Here is a 15,256-nt window from a genome sequence, read left to right as displayed (position 1 = left end):
GCCCATAAAACCTGTCTTTCTAAATTTTTCCCAAAATTTCACTATTAATATATTATTCATGAAAAATAGTCAGCTTGTTGGAAAATAGTGGATATGCATGTAAGAAATGTTTTATGTTTTACCGTTAATATAACACAGCTTGAGATAAGGGACGTGGAAATAGATCAATTTAACATGGTGGAGATAGAAGATACCTTCTCCCCTTGATATCTGTCTTTAAAAACAAATGAATATTTTCAAATCAACAGCTCATTTCAAGCAGTCATTACTAGAAACATCTATAATCTCCACAAAATTTTGGAAGTTAATTACTTTGGTGCAAAAAAGTCTCCATCATTCAGGAAAACGAATTTTCAATAACTTGGCAGCAGCCATAAAAAGCTTTACTACTGACAAATTTCAGTTTAAGAGGAGCCTAAAGGATTTATTAACCCATCTCCTCCGACACTATTAATGAAATGAATTTTTTTAGTAGAACTAGGGCGCGGGCGATTGTGAGTGAGTGAGTGAGTGAGTGAGTGAGAGAGAGAGAGAGAGAGAGAGAGAGAGAGAGAGAGAGGCGGGGGGGGGGGTGTCAAGTAATGCGAGTACAATCACAAGTATGTCTAAATTTTCATTCCTCATTCCATGTCCATGATCAGTCTACTTGCGATCTGTGGAAGGTAAATTAGCATATTAGTTTCCTACTGAGTATCTCCTCATTATGGATCAATTGCAACGGAAAGTACATATAATCTAATCTGACCCTCTTGTCTGTCCCATTTCTGTTGAAGGTTACACATGAGACAGGTGCCTTCATATTTTTGTTGTTGTAGTCTTCAGTCCAGAGACTGGTTTGATGCAGCTCTCCATGCTACTGTATCATGTGCAAGCTTCATCTCCCAATGCCTACTGCAACCTACATCCTTCTGAATCTGCTTAGTGTATTCATCTCCTTCCTCGATTTTTATCCTCCACATTGCCCTCCAATATTAAATTGATGCCTCATAACGTGTCCTACCAACCGACCCCTTCTTCTAGTCAAGTTGTGCCACAAACTCCTCTTCTCCCTGATACTAGTCAATACCTCGTCATTAGTTATGTGATCTATCCATCTGATCATCAGCATTCTTCTGTAGCACCATATTTATAAAGCCTCTATTCTCTTCTTTATCGTCCATGATTCACTTCCATACATGGCTACAGTCCATACAAATACTCGGATAAAAGACTTCCTGATACCTAAAGCTATACTTGATGTTAAATTTTTCTTCTTCAGAAACACTTTCCTTGCCATTGCCAGCCTACAATTTATATCCTCTCTACTTCGACCATCATCAGTTATTTTGCTCCCCAAATAGCAAAACTCATTTACTACTTCAAGTGTCTCATTTCCCAATCTAATTCCCGCAGCACCACCTGACTTAATTCGATTACATTCCATTACCCTAGTTTTGCTTTTATTGATGCTCATATCATCCTTTCAGGACACTCCATTGCGTTCAGCTGCTCTTCCAGGTTCTTTGCTGTCTCTGACAGAATTATGTCATCGGCGAAACTCAAGGTTTTAATTTCTTCTTCATTGATTTAAATTCCTACTCCGAATTTTTCTTTTGTTTCCTTTACTGCTTGCTCAATAAACAGATTGAATAACATCGGGGATAGACTACAACCCTGTCTCACTACCTTCCCAACCACTGCTTCCCTTTCATGTCCCTCAACTCTTATAACTGCCATCTCGTTTCTGTACAAATTGTAAATAGCCTTTCGCTCCCTCTATTTTACCACCGCCACCTTCAGAATTTGAAAGAGTATTCCAGTCAACATTGTCAAAAGATTTCCCTAATCTAGCTTCTAAGATAAGTCGTAGGGTCAGTATTGCCTCATGTGTTCCAGTATTTCTACGGTATCCAAACTGGTGTTTCCCAAGGTCGGCTTCTACCAGTTTCTCCAATCGTCTGTAAAGAATTGGCGTTATTATTTTGCACCTGTGACTCACTAAACAAATTGTTCGGTAATTTTCACATCTGTCAACACCTGGTTTCTATGAGATTGGAATTATTATATCCTTCTTGAAGTCTGACGGTATTTCGCCTGTCTCATACACCTTCCTCATCAGATGGTAGAGTTTTGTCAAGGCTGGCTCTCCCACGGGTGTCAGTAGTTATAATGGAATGTTGTCTACTCCCGGGGCCTTATTTCGGCTTAGGTCTTTCAGTGCTCTGTCAAACTCTTCACGCAGTATATCATCTCTCATTTCATCTTCATCTACATCCTCTTCCATTTCCATTATACTGTCCTCAAGTACACTGCCCTTGTATAGATCCTCTATATACTCCTTCCACCTTTCTGCTTTACCTTCTTTGCTTATAGCAGGGTTTCCATCTGAGCTCTTGATATGCATACGAGTGGATCTCTTTTCTCCAAAGGTTTTTTATTTATTTATTGTTCCGTGGGACCAAATTAAGGAGAAATCTCCATGGTCATGGAACGAGTCAATATATGAAATTATAACACGATAGTAGAAACAGATAAAATGAAATATAAAAACATAATCAGGCGACAAGCCGTAAGTATAAATAAAAAAAATCAACAATGTAACACTGGAATTAGCTTAATTTTTTAGCTCTTCCAGGAGCTCCTCGACAGAATAGAAGGAGTGAGCCATGAGGAAACTCTTCAGTTTAGACTTAAAAGATTTTGGGCTCCTGCTAAGATTTTAGAATTCTTGTGGTAGCTTATTGAAAATAGATGCAGCAGAATACTGCACTCCTTTCTGCACAACAGTCAAGGAAGTGCATTCCACATACAGATTTGATTTCTGCCTAATATTAACTGAGTGAAAGCTGCTAACTGTTGGGAATCGGCTAATATTGCTAATAACAAACGACATTAAAGAAAATATATGCTGTGAGGGCAATGTCAGAAATCCCAGACTATTGAATAGGGGCCGACAAGAGGTTCTGGAACTACATATAGCTCGAACAGCCCGTTTTTGAGCCAAAAATACCCTTTTAGAATCAGAAGAATTACCCCAAAAAATAATACCATACGACATACGCGTATGAAAATATACAAAGTAGACTATTTTTCGTGTTGAACTGTCACTTATTTCAGATAATGTTCTAATGGTAAATAAAGCAGCATTTAGTTTCTGAACGAGATCCTGGACATGGGCTTTCCACAACAGATTACTATCTATCCGAACGCCTAAGAACTTGAACTGTTCCGTCTCGCTTATATTATGCCCATTCTGTCTCATAAAAGTATTGGTCCTTGTTGAATTGTGAGTCAGAAACTGTAAAAACTGAGTCTTACTGTGATTTAGCATCAAATTGTTTTCCACAAGCCATGAACTTATTTCATGAACTACATTATTTGATACTGTTTCAATATTACACACAAGATCCTTCACTGCCAAACTGGTGTCATCAGCAAACAGAAATATTTTTGAATCACCTGTAATACTAGAAGGCATATCATTTATAGAAATAAGAAACAGCAGTGGCCCTAGCACCGACCCTTGGGGAATGCCCCACTTAACAGAGCCCCATTGCGACTGAACATCACTACCACTCTCAATATTGCGGAGAATTACCTTCTGCTTTCTGTTCTTAAAGTAAGAGGGAAACCAATTCTATGCTACTCCCCTTACTCCATAACGGTCCAACTTCTGCAGTAATATTTTGTGGTCAAAACAGTCAAAAGCTTTCGTTAAATCAAAGAAAACACCTAGCGTCCGCAACCTTTTATTTAATCCGTCCAAAACCTCACAGAGAAAAGAGAATATAGCATTTTCAGTTGTTAAATCATTTCTTAAACCAAACTGTACATTTGACAGCAAATTATGTGAATTTAAATGCTCCAGTAACCTTGTATATACAACCTTCTCGATAACTTTAGCAAACACCGATGGCATGGAAATAGCTCTAAAGTTGTCAACATTATCCCTGTCTCCCTTTTTATAAAGTGGCTTCACTAAAGAGTACTTTAATCGGTCAGGAAACCGACCACTACTAAAGGAAAAGTTACAGATATGGCCAAGTATTGGGCTAACATACACAGAACAATACTTCAGTATTCTGCTAGATACCCCGTCATATCCATGAGTGTTCTTGGTCTTTAGTGATTTACTTATTAAGTCAATCTCCCTCTTGTCAGTATCATGGAGGAGCATTTCAGGTAACAGTATCGGAACACTTTTTTCTAAGACCGCTGTATGATTCCCTGTTGGGGCTAGGTTTCTGTTTAGTTCACCTGCTATATTCAGAAAGTGATTATTAAATACTGTACCCATATGCGACTTATCAGTAACACGAACATTCACACTACGCACTGATTCTATATCCTCGACCTGTCTCTGCAGACCAGCCACTTCCTTTGCGACTGACCATATGGTTTTAATTTTATCCTGACACTTAGCTATTCTATCTGCATACCACTTACTTTTTGCCTTCCTAATAACATTTTTAAGCACCTTACATTACTGTTTGTAATGGGCTGCTGCATTTAGATTTTGACTGTTTCTAACGTTTTGATATAATTGCCACTTTGTTCTATAAGATATTCTTATCCCTATAGACAGCCACCTAGGCTGCCTGTTAGTGCTAGTACCCTGTTTTGAACGTTCTAACGGAAAGCAACTTTCAAAGAGAACGAGAAAAGTCTTGAGAAAAGCACTATATTTATCGTCTACTGTCTCAGCGCTATAAACATCTTGCCACTCTTGTTGCTTGATAAGGTTTACAAAGGTCTCTGCAGCAACTGGATCAGCTTTCCTACACAGTTGATAACTATATTTAACATGTGTTGCAGCACAAAAATCTTTTAGAGTTATAATTTGTGCATCATGATCTGAAAGGCCATTCACCTTTTTGCTAACAGAATGCCCTTCTAGTAATGAGGAATGAACAAAAATGTAGTCTATGGTTGTTCTACTGTTCCCTTGCACTCTCGTTGGAAAGAACAAGGTTTGCATAAGATTATATGAATTAAGGAGGTCTACCGGCATCCGTTTCCTTGCAGAATCACTTACACAATTAATATTGAAGTCACCACATATAACAAACTTTTTGTATTTCCTATAAAGTGAACCAAAAACCTCCTCTAGCTTTAGCAAATATGTTGTGAAATCGGCGTCTGGGGATCTATAAATAACAACAATTAGAAGCTTAGCTCCATTAAATTTAACCACACCTACACAACATTCAAACACCTTTTCAGTGCAGTACTTTGAAACATCAATTGACTCTAATGGGATGCCGTTTTTCACATACATGGCTACTCCCCCACACCGCAAAGAGCTCCTAGAAAAGCTGCCAGCCAACCTGTATCCTGGTAAAGGAAGCCTTTGAATTATCTCCTTATTTAAGAAGTGTTCAGATATACCAATAATTTCAGAGTCATCATCTATAAGCAGTTCACTAACTTAATCTCTAATCCTTGTACATTTTGATGAAATATACTAATTCCCTCATTACTCGGATGCCTAAGCTTTGTCAAAAGTGGTTCTTTTGTTAGAGAGAATTCCCTTAAGCAGGAATACCTATCAGCTGACTTCAATCTAAAAAAGGTGCAGCTGTAACATCCACTATTGCAGGAATTTTCCCATGAGTGCTCCCACCACCCCCACCTATGCTGTCACTTTAATTTTCCTGTAGGCAGTATCTATCTTACCCCTAGTGATATGCGCCTCTACATCCTTACATTTGTCCTCTAGCCATCCATGCTTAGCCATTTGCACTTCCTGTCGATCTCATTTTTTGCTTCATTTACTGAATTTTTGTAATTTCTCCTTTCATAAATTAAATTCAATATATCTTCTGTTACCCAAGGATTTCTACTAGCGCTCGTCTTTTTACCTACTTGATCCTCTGCTGCCTTCACTATTTCATGCCTCAAAGCTACCCATTCTTCTTCTACTGTATTACTTTCCCCCATTCCTGTCAATCGTTCCCTAATGCTCTTCCTGAAACACTCTACAACTTCTGATTCTGTCAGTTCAACCAGGTCCCATCTCCTTAAATTCCCACCTTTTTCAAGTTTCTCCAGTTTTAATCTACAGTTCATGACCAATAGATTGTGGTCAGAGTCCACATTTTCCCCTGGAAATGTCTTACAATTTAATACCTGGTTCCTAAATCTCTGTCTTACCATTATATAATCCATCTAAAATATTGCAGTATCTCCAGGTCTCTTTCACGTTTACAACCTTCTTTCATGATTCTTGGACCAAGTGTTAGCTATGATTAAGTTATGTTCTGGGCAAAAACCTACCAGGCGGCTTCCTCTCATTTCTTACCCCCATTCCATATTCACCTACTACGCTACCTTTTCTTCCTTTTTCTACTATCGAATTCCAGTCACCCATTACTATTAAATTTTCATCTCCCTCCACTATCTGAATAATTTCTTTTATCTTATCACACATTTCATCAATTTCTTCGTCATCTGCGGACTACTTGTACTACTGTGGTGGGCTTGGGCTTCGTGTCTATCTTGGCCACAACAACGCGTTCACTATGCTGCTTGTAGTAGCTAACCCGCAATCCTATTTTTCTTATTCATCATTAGACATACTCATGCGTTGGCTTCATATTAGACTTCCTAATACTTATATCTATATTCGATGCTAACAATGACGCCGGTGGATAGACTACCATGAAATAACTGACCTTCGAGAAAGTCACCAACATAAATGGCTCTGAGCACTATGGGACTCAACTGCTGTGGTCATAAGTCCCCTAGAACTTAGAACTACTTAAACCTAACTAACCTAAGGACAGCACACAACACCCAGCCATCACGAGGCAGAGAAAATCCCTGACCCCGCCGGGAATCGAACCCGGGAACCCGGGCGTGGGAAGCGAGAACGCTACCGTACGACCACGAGATGCGGGCTCACGAATATAACCGACAAGCTAATGGGTCCTTCGCAGGAAAAGGTTTTTCGCCGCAAAAAGCGGAAAACTGGAATCCAGCAAATGAGTAAAATATATATATTCACTGACAATAAATTAGTATACGTACACCACAGTAGTCTGGGATTTCTCTATTACGTAATAGTTTTGGTCTTTGTATCTTGCAGCTTTCGTTATTTTTAATTAAAAGGGATTTTAAAAGGACCGAAAGAACATTTTGGACTGCGCTACAGATAGTTCTGTTAGCACAGTCTTGACTTCGTAATCACTTTTTTTGACTTCGGCAACTCTCAACCAAAATCTCCAACCTAACCGAGACAATGCGCTACGATACAGCCGAGATCATGACAAGAGAATGGGCTACATTACACTTGAAGTAATTTTATATACATAAGGATCTCCATGACCTGTGTACGTCTAATATAAAAGACCTCCGAAACACTCTCCTCAAATAGATCGCAATCTTCACTTGACCTTTAACTGTTACTATTTCAGAATTAAAAACCGAATTCAAAGAAAACTTGGCTACCAGTCACAAAACTAGAAAAATAAAAATAATAAAAGTGAGAACGTGAAACAGGTTAGCAATAACCATAAACAGGAGATTCTACAGGAAATAAAAGTGAGAAAGGAAATTATTAATATTATCGACCGTTTAGGAACTGTAGGCTACGAAAGGGATGAAATCATTTATCGAATAATTGGTGGAAGAGTTAGTGTGTTTTAAGATTAAATCCAAACAAGAATTAGAGAAAAATATATCGAAGCTAGGCCGATATTACGAAAAATTGCTTACTCTCGAGACAAATTGTGTCATGTATTAGATGAAGAGTTTGTGCCCGTAGTACGGATAAAACAGTATCTGCAGCATCAGCAGAAACTTCGGACATGTGTTTCATATTTCATCCAAGCCTGCAGGCTATAAGTACTTAAACAAAATACCACTATAGGGAAATTACCTACGAAGAAGTTCTTGGTAAAGAAACACAGGACACAAATACGTGTGTAGGCTTAATATGCACTACAACTGTGTTTAAAAATCGCTATACTAGCTTTGGACTAACGACGAGCGAATATCAGTATAACGTGTACAGCCTGTACACTTTCCAAAGCTGTTATCCATGAAAAAGCTAAACGGCGTATCGCGAACAAAATACAATTGGACACCGAAACAATGAAATTAGCTGACAATGGGCACTGACTTTAGTCAATGGACACTGTTGAAAATTTGTGCCAGACCAGGATTAGCACCCGAGTCCCCTGGTTACTAGGGAGAGGCAATGATCACTGTGTCCGAATTACGCAGTGGACAACCTAATTGCACCAACTGTCCGTGCATGCCGTTCATCAGATCCAAATTCTCAATTTCTCCATAGACTGCTAATGCAGTGCTCCTCGAACATTATCCTCCTCGGCTTAATTATACAGTATATGGCAAAAAAAAAAAAAACTGACACCGAATGTATACAAACTTGGCCTTACGAACATTGCAGACACACGTCGCACTTCAAAGAATTGACCGTTGCATTGTTTACTATAGACCACGAATCAAGTAACGTAAAAAAAAGCTCTGCGTCTATTGAGATCATGATCCAGAGTTAAAAAAACTCTAATAAGTCGCCTACATATTACAGTTGCTGCCGAAAGAGGAGAACCACTATTTTCCCAGAAACGGAAATATAGTTAAAATTATGCTTCTATTTCGGCTAGTTTCGGCGCTTACTAAAAATTGTACTGAAAGTTACATAGTGGACTCTCCCCTCCCCCCACCAGAAACGTAGTTTTCGTGACTGTTGTGCGACTTTAGTACACAGCTAGAGAAAATGTGTTAAATAAGGCGCGGACGGAAACACTAGGCTACGCTACAGGGCAATCTGCTCGCACAACGTTTACTCGGCATTCATAATCGTTGGCATAAACAACTCTCAATCAAATTACCTCCCTACAACCTAACTTAGATCTCGGGCTACACTACCCATCGGCCTGTCATCACAACCAAAATTTCATTCAGGAGGGGGGATTTCCAGTATCTCTCTCTAGGCAAATCTGTCAGTTATTGTAGATTGATTGTCAGTCTCAACTACAAGATTTACTAATGATAAACGCTTTCGAGACGGCTCATAATTTTAGAATAGTTCTCTTCGTCTTACTTGGCATAAATTGTTCGCTGGCGTCCCTACAGCTAGCTCCCTCAGTGTCTGCTTCTGCCATCGCACCACGCCAGTCTGTTGTTGTCTTAGCAGACCGAACGCACCGCACATCCGACACCTTCGGAACCACTCAATGGCCAGTTAGTTACTGAGCCGAGCACTGTTTACAACGTGAAAGGAAAACTATGCAAAGATGTACACTCAAATGGCACGACTGAGTAGCACACACACACAGTAATATCTGTGGAATGTCCATCGACACGCGTGGAACGAAATACTTCTCGCGAACGTACAACGTCTCCGAAAAAAATCTCGTCACTATATTCCGCCATTAAGGCCAGGTTCTCATTCAAATGAGCAAAAAATGGTACATTTGGAAATCTTTTTGAGACAATGAAAATACATTCGAAGGATCTGTTTGGGAATTACAAGTGATCATACTATGAGCTTTATTTTAGATTTTCAGTAAAAAAAATGGCGCCCGTAATTATAATTTGATCAAGGGCCTGCGAGTCTGAAGTACGCAGAGTGCGTGCAGTGTGGCCCCTCAGATGTTACCTGAAATCAAAAATGGATAACATCAGTTGATACTACATTATTTCTCTGAAATTAAAAATGGATAACATCAGTCGATATTACATAAAATTTATGCAAGCGCATACCGAACCGCAATGAAACAACCTTAAATTTAAAGATACAGTGCTAATTCGAACTTTGACTTCGATTTTTGGGGGTTTGTTTCACTCCTTATGCCCACACAAAAATTAGTTAATATTAACAAATGTCACATTATAGCTATAAGCTCCTAAGAAAAATGTTTACTTTTCGGGGTCCGAGGTAGAAGTTAAGAGGTTGAATCACTTTTAGTTTATGCTGCATGCCGTTCTGAGAAATAAACGTATCTCGAAAAAAAAAGTGTTCAAAGTTTAGCGAAAACTTTTAGTTATATTATTACTTCGATTTGCATGAACTGAGTGTTACATATATATTTTTAATGTTGCTGAACAGGAAGCTGAAGTCAGATTTTCAATATTCAAAACGGCTAATTTAATACGGAGGGCACAGGATTATGTTTTGACCAATTTTTACCAAAAATGCATTTTCGTCATTTACGTTTAGTCTGCAATTCAAGGAGTGCTTATGAGCCCTACCTCTAGCTCGAATTGTTCCTACATAGCAATTCCCTGTTCTTATTGGCAGGAAAGGCCGATCTGTGTAACTTGGATATGCAGCACTCGTTATTCGTCAGTATTTACGGCGAGTATGTTTGCATGCATTCTGTAGTATGAATCGTTTTGAGCACGTGCGACATGGATACTCTTCAAATCACATTTAAGTGCCTGGCAGAAGGTTCATCGAATTACCTTCCGAATTGATAATTAATTGAAACCCTCAGATGCCGATAGGTGTTGTTGATACAACCTCGATGGGGACAGCTGAAAATATATGCCCCGACCGGGACTCGAACCCGGGATCTCCTGCTTACATGGCAGACGCTCTATCCATCTGAGCCACCGAGGACACAGATGAATAGCGCGACTGGAAGGACTTAACCCTTGCACGCTTCCCGTGAGACCCACATTCCCAACTGTCCACAATCAACATACGTAATGTACGTAATAGGTATTTGCCCATCCACTCATTACTCGGGCACACTAAGGTGACGATTCCCGTATAAGAGTTCGGGCAATCTTTGGGCATTCGCACAGACGAAGGTTAATGGCTGGGTAGCCTTTAACTACATATATGAAGATAGTAACTGTTCTCGAAGGAACAGATACCACTGATTACCGTGCAGCTTCTCTAGAATAAATGATAATTAATTGAAACCCTCAGCTGCCGACAGGTGTTGATATACCTCGATGGGGACAGCTGAAAATGTGTACCCCGAGGTACATCAACACCTGTCGGCAGCTGAGCGTTTCAATTAATTATCATTTATTCTAGAGAAGCTGCACGGTCATCAGTCGTACCTGTTCTTTCGAGAACAGTTACTATCTTCATATACCTTCACAATTCTCTATTACTCCAATCTCGTATAGCGCGCGGAAAGAACGAACACCTATATCTTTCCGTACGAGCTCTGATTTCCATTATTTTATCGAGGTGATCGTTTGTTCCTATGTAGGTCGTTGTCAACAAAATATTATCGCATTCGGAGGAGAAAGTTGGTGATTGGAATTTCGTCGCAACGAAAAACGCCTTTGTTTTAATGATACCCATCCCAAATCCTCTATCATTTCAGTGACACTCTCTCCCATATTTCGCGATATAACGTGCTGCCCTTCTTTGAACTCCGACAGTCCTATCTGGTAAGGATCCCACACGGCGCAACAATATTCTAAAAGCGGACAGACAAGCGTAGGGTAGGCCTTCTTCCTGAGCAAGCGTTTCCGACTCAAGAGTGTCCCATGGCAACCGTCCGTCTGTGGTAAGCTCCTGTGGGATCAAACTGCTAAGGTCATCAGTACCTAGCCGGCCGGTGTGACCGTGCGGTTCTAGGCGCTTCAGTCTGGAACCGTGTGTCCGCTACGGTCGCAGGTTCGAATGCTGCCTCAGGTATGGATGTGTGTGGTGTCCTTAGGTTAGTTAGGTTTAAGTAGTTCTAAGTTCTAGGGGACTGATGACCTCAGAAGTTAAATATTCTGCGATTTACTTTACTCTGATACCCGTACAACATCCAGACAGTGCAGCAACTGAAACCTCACTATGTGCAGCAACATTATGAATTCGCTCTTCGGTTTCTGGCGCGGATCGAAGTTGGTGACTTTTAGCTGGGTAATATTCTGTACAGTGAAGAGGCTGATTTTACACTACAGGGTGCAGTGAATAGACAGACCTGCCGAATTTGGGGTACTGTTAAATCGCGTGTTGTGCATGAAGAGCCGTTGCACTGACCCTATGTGATGGTGTGAGGTGGATTCACAAGCATCTTTATTCTCCATCCGTTCTTCTTTGAAGACAATTCACCATAAAGACCTGTCAGGTGTACCGTGACGTCTGCACGTTATCGAGACCTCTCTGTACAGCATGTGAGTCCGCTTTGGACTTTCTGTTATGTACACGAACAGTAACGCTCTTGTCCTTGTGCCTCCTTTGGACTTAGATTTCTGAAGATGGAAGTAACTCCAAAACGCGTCATGCATACTTTGCATTTGATCCGGTGACCTCGCTGTTTGGTCCTCTCTTCCCAAATCAACCAATCATACTTTGCAACAACCAATAAAGTCATTCTTCACCTGCTGTGTGGGATTTTATGCTATCTGATCAGCAGACCTAAGCATATTAATAGAACTAGTATCGCCTGTGGTCAAAATCCGACCAATTGCGTCAAGGAATCTCATATGCGATGGATAATGTCATGTATCTTAAAGTGAAATTTTAGCCGCAGAACTGATCCCTGGCAAATGCTACGTTGCAGCTACGTGTGTCTATGAAACAGTTCTTTAATTTCTCTTTAATTATTCAAGCATTTAAAGGGAGTCTTTGATACACTACGTTGACAAATTAATTTTACCATTATGACAACACAATGTGAATGCCATTGTATCGTATAAGGTCATCTCAGACGCGAAATGATTTGCATTACAATATCTGCGTTGTAAATTCATCAAAGCGCAATTACAGTTCTCAAAATTATTTGTAATTATGTTCCATGCACATTTAATTGTATCTTTTAGAACCACAATAGAATTATCGTTACTGACATCTAACAAAAATTGTGTGTCTCTAGCTCTTCGTCTTTCAGCCCGACTCGTTAATGTTCTTTTTCGAGGCGTAGCCCAAAACAAGTACAGTTTCGTTACAATAGAGGACGTCGTAGCTACTCAAAATGCAGATACTGAAAATTAGGAACACACTACATTTGGTGGTGACGGCGGAAAATGAACACAGAGTTAGTTCCGTTTTCTCTTTGACCAAAGTAAGTGAAAAAACGACATTAATAAAGAACGTTTGCTGCACCCGACGACTTCGTTACTACGTTTCGTTTTCCACTGTTGACAACTTCAACGACATAGCAGCTTCGGTCCTGGAAGTTGGTAGCAGTGTCAGAGACAAAGGAAAAGTTTTCACAAGTGTGTGCTTCTATTTACCTATCCTAATGGTTATGGACACACATGATGGTTTCCATTTGTTCACATCTACGGCGAAGTTCCTTACCCGTTATGCAAGTTTGATTTGTCATATTGTATAATTAATTTTAAGAATCAGTACTTCAGTTTTCGATAAACACATGCGTTATCATTATGAATGTTCACATTGCTATTACTTTCGCGACGCAAAAACTGTGTCTGCCTAGCTCTGCGTCTTCCACTCTGACCCGTTAGCATTCTCCTTCTAGGCATACACTAAAACAAATATGGTTTCCGCATACTAAGGGAAATCGGAAGTCTTACATATTCAAAGTGTAGAAATTACAAATCCGGAACTTACTTCAAAGTTTCTGATAATGGCTGCAAACGATCACGTAATTACTTTTACACAAAACTAAGCGAAATAACGACGCCAATATACAATGCTATTTACAGACATCATCACTGACTTAGCAGTTGTCGCATTTTACATGCCAGATATGCATGTTGTACTGCAAATCCATGTAAGCACGAAAGCCCCTAAAATACGATCTCACGAAATGTTGTCACTTTCATTTGTCAATTCTACTGTAGCACTTGATCTGTGCGCTAGGCAGAGGTTGGCAGCTCTACAGTTTTCAATTTTCAGGCATTGGAGATTTTAATGCGTGATAGAGAATGAAAGATTAGTGTTACGAATGTGAACGCTTCTATTTCCTTTTACGACTCTTAATGGCTTAATACAGAGATTATTTTTTCTTAGCGCACATCTATGGCAAAGTATCTTTCGAATCACATAAGGATCATTGTCCTCGTTGTTCGATTAATATACAAAATCTGTACTTCAATTTCCTTGTTCGCGTATTAAAATTATGACTTGACTTTTGTTACATCTTTGTTACTGACCACTCACCCTCGAAAACACTGTACATAGCTTACAGCGGGCTGGAACGTGGATGGTCAACTCTTGTCATTATTGGCGTATCTGCAAGCTACCAGATCATCTTCCACGGATTAATGTGGAGATTACAAAGTCTCACTCGAAACGTAATCTGCATCCAGCTATATTTTTAACGCTTCAGGGCCGTTTACCCGAGCTTAAAGTCAGGCGATATTTGTATCTAATCCCTGAAGGAACATGACGTTTCTTGTTTATTTATAGATTTATAATCTGAGACGTAATCAACTGCAAGCAAGCCGCAATGACTGACGCAAATGCCCCTTTCCAGACAAGATACCAAGATGAAATCTGTAAGTTTTAGTTTTGTTTGCCGATTTGAAACTTACTGACTGACGTAATTCTACATTTTAGTAGAAAACAGCCGTCTGAAAGAAAGAATTCTGTGGGAGATGAAAACAAAAAGAGAAACACATTAAGGCGAATTGAAACGAAAGCGAGACAGTTGGGAAAAAGTAAGGAAATTATTATTATTATTATTTCAAAAATAATCACCATAATTGTTATTACGTTTATACAAGTATGCGACAAGACGGTAATGCCTCCATGGAAAAAATGTTGGCGGTGCCTACAGAACCATTACGATACTCAAGCGTGCGCCTCCTCGTCCGAAACAAATTGACGGCAACGAATGTCTTTCCGCTCTAAAAATATGGACGTCGCACGTGGGAGATTGCGACCGTATGCAGGATCTGTAAGCGCTCTTCACAGCGAAACTTCTGCAGCATAGTACTGTAAGTAGGCTGTTTCTGTTTTCTTATTGGCAACGCCACGTAGCACTCTGTATGAAAATCACTGGCTGTGCTGTGTGCAGTCTCTGGATAGTTTGCATTGTTGTCTGCCATTGTAGTGTTGGGCAGCTGGATGTTAACAGCGCGTAGCGTGGCGCAGTTGGAGGTGAGCCGCCAGCAGTGGTGGATGTGGGGAGAGAAATAGCAGAGTTTAGAAATCTGTAAGACTGGATGTCATGAGCTGCTATATATATTATGAGTATTAAGGTAAATACATTGTTTGTTCTCTATTAAAATCTTTCATTTGCTAACTATGCCTATCAGTAGTTAGTGCCTTCTATAGTTTGAATCTTTTATTTAGCTGGCAGTAGTGGCGCTCGCTGTATTGCAGTAGTTCGAGTAACGAAGATTTTTGTGAGGTAAGTGATTTGTGAAACGTGTAGGT

The 15,256-nt window shown here is 39.8% G+C and overlaps 1 non-coding gene across 1 annotated transcript; it reads right to left on the bottom strand.

Annotated features, from left to right (window-relative positions):
- Positions 1–10,496: 10,496 nt before the first annotated feature.
- On the bottom strand, positions 10,497–10,570 carry Trnat-ugu (transfer RNA threonine (anticodon UGU)). The gene has a single exon. It is a non-coding gene; the product is annotated as a tRNA-Thr (tRNA).
- Between the last annotated feature and the right edge of the window lie 4,686 nt (positions 10,571–15,256).

Source organism: Schistocerca cancellata, chromosome 11 (genome assembly GCF_023864275.1).
Source record: "Schistocerca cancellata isolate TAMUIC-IGC-003103 chromosome 11, iqSchCanc2.1, whole genome shotgun sequence".
NCBI lineage: Eukaryota > Metazoa > Arthropoda > Insecta > Orthoptera > Acrididae > Schistocerca > Schistocerca cancellata.
Note: the sequence above shows the minus strand (reverse complement) of the source record. Positions and strands in the feature narration are given on the sequence as shown.